Source organism: Palaemon carinicauda, chromosome 45 (assembly GCF_036898095.1).
Source record: "Palaemon carinicauda isolate YSFRI2023 chromosome 45, ASM3689809v2, whole genome shotgun sequence".
Lineage (NCBI taxonomy): Eukaryota > Metazoa > Arthropoda > Malacostraca > Decapoda > Palaemonidae > Palaemon > Palaemon carinicauda.
In genome coordinates, this window is record NC_090769.1 from 35,985,742 (window position 1) to 35,995,256 (window position 9,515).

The window sequence follows — 9,515 nt, forward strand, 5'->3', positions numbered from 1 at the left end:
GCTACAAAAAAATATCCTTTATCAAACATTTTTAGTTTATTCCTATATGGGTACAAACTTCTGAGTCATTTATATGGGGAGCCTTCCCTAGGAGGGAGGAAGTCTCAATGAGGAGGAGGAGGAGGAGGAGGAGGAGGAACCTTGTGAGAATGATCCAACACGCTGAGTGCCCTGGAGGAAGACTTCCTGAAGGACAACACCTGGAACTACAACTGAAAAAAGTCCTCAAAGTTGCTTGCCGAATCTAGATGGTCCCTGAAGGATACCAGGGGTGTCAAATATCTCCCTCCAAAGAGTAAAGATCAAAACAAGGAAGACAACCAACCTTGAGCGTATGCTCCGCGGAGCAGTAGAAATCTGGAGGGAGACCTCCAGAGGGGCGAAGCCTGGAGCTGAAGCTGAGAAGGTCCCCGAAGAGAGAAGATCTAAAGTGATGTTGTCGGCCTCCTCTTCCAAGAAGGGCAGCATCGAGGCGATCTCGAATCATCTGGGAGAATGCCCCTAGGCATGAGTGACCGTTAGCACCTACAGAAGCTATACCTCCTTCGAAACCATGCAGAGGAACCTAAAGAGTCCAGATGGAACTCTCTAAGTTGGTCGGCTTGTGCTTCTGGACCCACTTCCATCTACTACCAGAAGCAATAGCTGTAAAGGAAAAAACCTCCCCTCGGGAGGAAGACTGTCTCGTATCCCAAGGAGAAACTAAAAAGACCCTCTACCTTGAGGTTTGTTAGCAAAATCAAAGCAAACTTTACTTTTCCCAGGTAGCCTCGGGGAATATGCTGTAATTGACCTCTAGGATGATCCTGAAGGAGAAGAGTTCCTGTTCTTCCTTGAAGGCCGTGCAAACCGTAACAGGAGACCACCAGGTAGACTAGCCTAAAAGACATCCAATACACAAATGTGTTACAAGAAGCACTAAATGTGGTCAAATTCTCTACAGGAAGAGCACAGGAAGAAGATACAGAATTTCATACACAAATTCACAGCTGGAAAAAATGAAGAAAATTTTTAAAATAAAAAATAAAGCAAAACTGATAGTGTTACCAAACATATACAGAACAACTGTTCTCTTTTACGGATGAAAATCAAGTGAGGTTACTAGGAGCCAGCCACCGCCTCCCTGCCACCAACAGGTAAACTACTTGTCAGCTCGTTAAAGTTTTACCTGTCGTGTTCCAGTAAAGAACCAAGGATTGCATTTTTGTTGGAATAAATTAATAGGCCTCTGCAGTTGTTCATGCACCCAAACACATCCGCACAGCACACAAACATACTGCATGCACACACGTAGCCTTTGCCCAAGGACTACGTCATCGTAATGATCGTATTGTTTGTTGAAACACAAAATTTGCATTTGCAAATAATGTAAATTATTATTCATTCAAAAATATTGTAAAATACACACTCGGCCCACCTCTAGCACTACATACAGGATGGTACAGTCTGGGACGATCTGAATGCAAAGGATAGTCAGAATTATGAAAAATCTTATGCAACATGCATAAAAAACTAATTGAATGACAGTGCTAGAGATCAATAACCAGATTAAGAATACAAAATTTAATAGACAGCAAGATTTATCCAACAAATCTAGATGAGAATAAGCAGATAAAGACCAAACAGGAGAAAAAAATACTCAAAACAAAGTACAATGAAAGAATTAGAACACTTCTTCGGAACAAATTGATCACCGAAAATCTTGAGACTTTCTCATTAAGATGACAAATTCGAAGATAATTTGTATTTTTCCTAACCATACAAACCTTAGCTATTTACAGAGGGGGGGGTTACCTTTTAGCGCAGCTGAAATGACGAGCTAATAGTTTTAACGAGGGTTAATTACCCCCGCGCTAGTTAGTGGGGGGTGGGGAAGGGTAGCTTGCTACCCCTCCCACCTCCACACACCGGTGACTTGCTTCACTTCACTTAGAGGTAGGACTTGACTTGGGGGTCAGGGATGGCGGGCACATATGTGTAAATAGCTAAGGTTTGTATGGTTGGGAAAAATACAAATTATCTTCGAATTTGTCATTTGTTCCGTAACCGAAATACAAACCACGCTATTTACAGAGGGTGACTTACCCCTTAGGAAGGGTGGAAAGTCCCCAGCCTTACTGACTTCGGCTTGCCCGGGGGCTCGATCCCTCAGTGAGCAGCACTAGAGAGAGGGAGCCCCTGTACCTCACAAGTTCCTAGCATCGCTAGGAACAAGTGGCCTACATAAGCAGTGTGAGGAGGAGAGTGTGACTCGTCCTATGAAGTTGACCTTGAGACCTTCAGATAGGAATTCTAGGATAGGACGTTCCCCATACCACCTCGTCAGGGTATGGGAGACGCAACAGTATTAAGCTTAATACTAGGAGCACAAAGAAGCATGGGTTACCTGCAGAGGTCGAGGTCAGCTGTGCGAGGACCAGGATGCTGCTTCCCCAAGAGAGGGGAGAATGAAGAAAGAAGTAAGGGTCAGACATACTCTTTCATTCACGCAGACTAAGACCGGGTAACAACGCCCTCAACCTACTGCTACTTGTCCAAAAAGGAGCCTGAGGTTAGACCAGCTGTTGTGCAGCCACCACAGGGCCGATAGAAAACGTATCGAGGCTCCTGTGGGTCACGTCTTGCAGGTAGTGGGCTGTGAAGGTCGTTTGACGCTTCCAGACCCCAGCTTGAAGTATCTGCGTCACAGAGAAGTTTCTCTTGAAGGCCAGGGATGTAGCAATACCCCTGACATCGTGGGCCCGAGGGCGACGTGACGGAGGAGGGTCAGGATTCAGGGCATGGTGGATAACCCTTCGAATCCAAGCTGAGATGGTGTTCCTGGTGACCCTCCTCTTTGTCCTGCCTGTGCTCACAAACAAAGCTCGCACATGAGGACGGACTGCAGCCGTTCTCTTCAAGTAGTGCCTCAGACACCTCACTGGACATAGTAGCAGCTGGTCTGGGTCGTTTGTTACAGAACGGAGACTCGCAATCCTGAAAGAGTCGAACCGAGGATCCGGCACTCCAGGATTCTGAGTCTTGGCCAGAAACTCAGGGACGAACCTGAACGTTACCTCCCCCCATCCCCTTGAATGGGCGACGTCGTACGAGAGACCATGAAGTTCACTAACTCGCTTGGCCGAAGCCAAGGCGAGTAGGAAAGCCGTCTTCCAAGACAGGTGGCGATCGGAGGCCTGGCGTAATAGCTCAAAGGGAGGTCTCTTAAGAGACCTGAGGACTCAAACCACGTTCCAAGGAGGGGGTCTCACTTCCGACTGGGGGCAGGTAAGCTCATAGCTACGTATGAGTAAAGACAGTTCTAGCGATGAAGAAATATCCACGCCCTTCAATCTGAAGGCCAAGCTTAAGGCTGAGCGATAGCCTTTCACTGCCGAGACAGAAAGGCGCATTTCTTCTCGCAGATACACGAGGAAGTCCGCTATTGCTGGAATAGTGGCATCGAGTGGAGAGATACCCCTTCCACGACACCAACCACAAAAGACTCTCCACTTTGCTTGGTAGACTCCCTCAGAGGACCTTCGCAGGTGCCGAGACATTCTCTCCGCAACCTGTTGTGAAAAGCCGAAGCGAGGCTACGGCCCTGTGAGGGACGCCGGAGTGGGGTTGTCTGAGAAGCTCGTGTCGTGGAGGAAGCTCCCTTGGGAGTTCCGTCAGGAGTTGCAGAAGGTCCGGAAACCATTCCGCGTGATGCCATAGCGGAGCTACCAGAGTCATGGAACAGTTGACCGATAGTCTGGTCCTGTTGAGCACCCTTCTCATCAGACAGAATGGTGGGAAGGCGTACACGTCGATGTTGTCCCACCGTTGCTGGAAAACATCTTGCCAGAGTGCCTTGGGGTCCGGGACTGGTGAGCAGTACAGGGGCAGCTTGAAGTTCAAGGCTGTCGCGAACAAGTCCACAGTCGGGGAACCCCACAAAGTCAGGACTTTGTTGGCTATCTGAGGATCCAAAGACCACTCGGTACTCACTATCTGCAAAGCCCTGCTCAGACTATCGGCGAGCACATTCCTCTTGCCAGGAATGAAGCGAGCTGATAGTGTTATCGAGTGGGTTTCGGTCCACCTCAGAGTCTCTACTGCAAGATGGGATAGCTGTTGCGAAAAAGTGCCTCCCTGCTTGTTGATATAAGCCACTACCGTGGTGTTGTCGCTCATCACCACCACGGAGTGACCCGCCAGGGACCGTTGGAACTGCTGAAGAGCCAGAAAGACGGCCTTCAATTCTAGCAGGTTGATGTGTAGGCACTTTTCTGATTCTGACCAAAGGCCTGAGGCCCTCTGGTTCAGAACGTGCGCCCCCCACCCTTCTTTTGACGCGTCCGAAAACAGAGTCAATTCCGGGGGGAGGACGAGAAGACTCACTCCCTTCCGCAGGTTCTCGTCGGCCAGCCACCACCGCATGTCCGTCTGTTCCAGAGACCCCATTGGGATCCGAATGTCCGGGGAATTGGATCCTTGATTCCACCGGGACTTGAGCCGCCATTGAAGGGATCTCATCCTGAGGCGGCTGTTTGGAACCAGACGGGCCAGGGAGGATAGGTGGCCTAAGAGACGCAACCACGATTGGGCGGGGAGTTCTTTTCGCCTGAGGAAGGGTTCCGCCACCCTCCTCAGCCTTGCTATCCGGTCGTCTGATGGAAAGGCTTTGTGGAGATTGGTGTCTATTAGCATGCCTAGATAAACCAGTCGTTGGGACGGCTGCAGAGAAGACTTCTCGAGGTTTACCACGATCCCCAGATCCTGGCAAAGATCCAGAAGCCTGTCTCGGTGCCGAAGAAGGGTCGACTCCGAGTCTGCTAGGATCAGCCAATCGTCCAGGTAACGAAGGAGACGAATGCCGTTCCTGTGCGCCCAAGATGAAATCAGGGTGAAAACACTGGTGAACACCTGAGGAGCTGTGGAGAGACCGAAACACAGCACCTTGAACTGGTAGATCTTGTTGTCTAGGCAGAATCTCAGGTACTTCCTGGAAGACGGATGGATTGGGATCTGGAAGTACGCGTCCTTTAGATCCAGTGTACACATGAAGTCTTGTGGTCTCACCGCAAGTCTGACCGTGTCTGCTGTCTCCATGCTGAACCGGGTTTGTTTGACAAACCTGTTCAGAGCTGAGAGATCGATGACGGGTCTCCAGCCTCCAGTAGCCTTCTCTACAAGAAAGAGTCGACTGAAGAAGCCTGGGGAGCCGTCCACGACCTCCTGGAGAGCACCCTTCTCGAGCATGGTCTCGACTTCGGCCTGAAGGGCCAGCCCCTTTGCCGATCCCGTGGCATAGGAGCTCAACGACACTGGATTCGCTGTCAGGGGAGGTTGAGATGTTGTGAACGGGACGCGATAACCTTGGCCGATGACAGAGACCGTCCAAGCATCGGCCCCGTGTTGCTGCCACCTGCGGACGCAACGCTGAAGGCATCCCCCCACAGGTGGACATGCAGGGGGACTGCCACCCCTAAGAGTCTTGCCTCCCCTGGGGGACTTACCGCCCCTCTTGACCTTGGCTGGAAAGGGCTGGGGCTTAGACACCACTTTCTTAGCTGCCGGTGCCTGTTTGGGAGCCTTACGAGGCTGTAAAGAAATAACTGAAGGTCAACTTCCAACCAACAAACACGCTGAAAAGAAAAAGCAGAAAATTAAAGGCTGTCACGAGGGCGATGAGCAGACACGTCTGATCACCGCCGAGCCAAAAGTGAAGTGAAGCAAGTCACCGGTGTGTGGAGGGGGGAGGGGTAGCAAGCTACCCTTCCCCACCCCCCGCTAACTAGCGCGGGGGTAATTAACCCTCGTTAAAACTATTGGCTCGTCATTTCAGCTGCGCTAAAAGGTAACCCCCCCCCTCTGTAAATAGCGTGGTTTGTATTTCGGTTACGGAACAACTAATCTTTTATGCAAGTGAAGAAGAAACTGACCAAATGTGTTTCTCAAAAGTAAACACGCAATCAAGAATCACACTTAAAATTTTAAAAGAGTTGTAAATAGTTAGAAACATAATGAATACCAAGATCTAGATGTTGAGGAGCCACTGTCATCGACCTACTTACAATCATACTTTGAGTTTTGTTAGGGTTCGACCTCATGCTCTATAATTTGCACTATGCACTAATTTTAGCGGGAGCTCTATTAACGGATTCAGTACTCAAGATCTACATTCAGGAGAAGGAAATGACAAAGTAGCATCATTCATCATCTGCATATGCAATGAGCTTGTTTTCTAGGCCAAACTATACATCATATGTATATATTATGAAAAGCAATAGACCAAAAACGCTACACTGATGAAAAAAATTTATCGCATTCTTATACTCACTACGATGCCCATCAACAACTACTTTGCCGTCCATTGCTTAGAATTCCAATAAAGGGTTATTACACGATACTTTAATTTCCCGCGAAACTAGAATTCACTATAAAAAATGGACGAGTGCTGACTAATCTGCCATTTCTCTATCTGTGACTAATGACAGCTAGGATATAATAACTTACAAATCGATCGACTAAAATGAGAACACTATTTAATTTTCCAAGTTCACTGTTTATTATGACAGCCTGATTGTGGGTTATTGAGCAAGTGTTGTTTGCATTCACTTTTGACAGCTTCCTGTTTTCTGTATCAATTAATCATTAGCTGGTTTGTGTACCAATTAAGAGCTACCCATAATTACGCATAAGTTCCCAGATGCTGTTTTAAAATACATCTTTTTTTTATCGGTTTCAGTTCCAACATGACTTCTGTCAAGAAGATATCTTCTCAGGGGCATTTAATCTGTTTGGGAATCTAGTTTAATTTCATATATTTTTGTCATTGATTATGTTTAAAACACACACTGTTCAGTATACAGTACTGTATAGCTATTGCTGCTCTCGTGAAAGTTTAAAGTAACCCCAAAAAATTACCCACATAATTGACATGCACAGCACAATTCTATGTACCATTTGACAGAAAACAACAGTGAGATATCTATTTGCGAGTGAAGTGAGCAAAAACGAGGCAAAAACCAATTGTGGGATGCGATATAAACGATAGGCAATCAAGATACTTTAATTTCATGTCACTTACACAAACCATATACAGTATCATTCCAACTGGTTATATTGTGTTTATTATGCATTTCTCACCATTATATAGCTGCAAATCACTTCCCACCCAAAAACCCAGTTGCCCACAGGGGCGCCCATAATTGTTAATATATGGGTGTATAGGAAAACTCATGAATGGGATAAATATATGGTTCATATATTTACCTGATAAAGAATTTTCCGTGAATACAGTATCCCATTTTACATTCTAGCTACACTAAGATGTTCGATAAGTAAGAACACATCATCCTTTTGTTAGGTCAGATCAAGTAACTGGGGGAGAGGGATGACAATGAATCATATAACAGGTTAGGGGGGAACATGTTTTAATGTTAGGTTAGGATGATAAAAGGAAAAATGTTTAACCTTTGTTATTACTCATCAAACACCAGAATATGTTTGACCACTAACATGGTAAAGTAAACCTAATTGTGCATCGGGTCATTCTAAACATTCGTCCAATTTCTGGCAGATGTAGGATACTGTAGCCCGTTCAATTACAGAATGGTGCAATATTGGTTAGGACATTGAAACTAGCATAATTGAATAAAACTTTGCACATACACTATTTTGAATGCCATATACTACTGGCAGAAAACTCAAATAACGAAGTTACATATTTATCAAAAAGAAAATACTGTTTTGCTCATCTTGTCATCATACATCATATGGAGTCTCCTTCCAACCAGTAGTTCTGAAAAACAATGAAGAGGGTGCTTCTTCTATAAAGGACTTGTTCAAACAGAATAAAAGGCTTAACGTTTTACATCATACCTCTTTGGGATTTATTTTCAATATTGAAATATGCAATATAATTATAGTTCTTAATTTATTGATCATGTTAATAAGAAAATATTAAGGCAGAAATGTGTGTTTAATATATTTAGTCTAATCATTGGACAAGGAAGCCAAATTCATGTTCGAACAGATGCCGGAGCGCGAAGCTGTTTCTTGATAAGTGTATATTCACCCCTTAAGTTTGTATAATTGAAAATTAACGCCAAAATACTAACCAACTGGGGTAACGCACATATCGAAACATTCCGCTTGCCAGAACAGAGAAGAGATAATATCTAATCAAGAGTGAAGCAAGCATACAGCAAAACACAAACCGGTAAAATTATAGTTATCAACGAAAACACATTTTGAACAGAAAAGATAGTTTTTCCTATAGAAAATAATGTGCTTTTACAGAATTGGACCTTCAAAAGCAAATTAACTGAAAACCAGTTAGAACTAAGAATGAAGATTTTTTTTTTAGAAATCTAATGGTTTTTGCTCTGTCATGCGCTCGCTTTTCTCGCGGTAACAGCAAAACATCAAGCTCCTACGTACTAGCAAGCGATACATGCCGAGCTGCACATGCTAACCCCATTGATTATTATTTCTTAGATAATAAAGTTTTTATTTACAGTGAAAACAAGTGTCATTCTTTAAGAAAACAGACGTTTTTCTATAGGAAATATCAGTCTTTTAATAGAAAGCTTTTCCCGTCCGTAACTATAATAAAATACCAAAAAAGGTTATCCACAAACTAGATATTGCACCATTCTATAATTAGGGTGTATACATGATAGTGGCCACCTGTATGTATTATGACTAACTTAAAATACGGCAGTGTAAGGGGGGTAGCAGGGGGGCGTTAGGTCCCTTGCTAAGCAAGGACACGGCTTGACATTTTTGGCTCCTTAAAAACAAGCAAAATTAAAAGCCAAATATTGCAGGGGATGCCAGTGCAATCCTGGTACATTAACTAAGATTGCATATTAAAATTTGTTTTTACTTGCAACTAAAATCACTACATCAATTCTGCTCAGGTAATTGAGGAATAAGCCTATTATTATATGTTCACGAGATAGGCCTAGGCTAGACAGAGCTGGACTAGGATATCTCGAAGAATACCGGTTAAAATAATTCTCAAAACCTGCTTCAAGGGATTTGTACTAGAGTAAACCATAGGATTAAATTAAAATTGTCAGCAAATCAACCCAATAAGAAGAAAATGTACTTACAAGCAAAATTAAGAAATAACTCCCTAGGTCTGTTTACTGTCAGGCAGTCGTGGCCTGGCAGAAGTGATCGCAAAGCTTAGGTGGATATCTTGAGATATCCTTCCAACTAAATTGAGGATAACCTCAACAAAACAGATAAATTCCCGTGAGGATTAAAAAGTTTAAAATATGAAGAATATTTTATCACAATTAGTGATCTCTTGGAATTAGCAAATGGAGTATTAAAAATACAGGTGGTACCTGATTTGATAACCTTTAATTATTACCCTTTTTGTTCAAAATTTAACATATGAATTATACAAAATAGTAATAAAACAACAAAGATGTACTTAAAATCACACAAATAAAAATACTTCACTGGTGAATAATCATCAGAAAGATTAACAATGATAGATAATAATGTCGATTTGAATTTGGTTCACTTGC

The 9,515-nt window shown here is 44.1% G+C and overlaps 1 protein-coding gene across 2 annotated transcripts in view; it reads right to left on the reverse strand.

Annotated features, from left to right (window-relative positions):
• Positions 1 to 9,515, reverse strand: part of AP-1mu (adaptor protein complex 1, mu subunit) — a 123,408-nt gene that overhangs the window by 72,875 nt on the left and 41,018 nt on the right. Inside the window, exon 1 of one of the 2 annotated variants that reach the window (XM_068367094.1) lies at positions 9,090 to 9,241. The exons of the other annotated variant lie outside the window; for it this stretch is intronic. The gene's annotated coding sequence lies outside the window, so the exon portion shown is untranslated. Of the gene's footprint in view, positions 1 to 9,089; positions 9,242 to 9,515 lie in introns of those variants that run through there. 2 annotated transcript variants of the gene reach the window in all.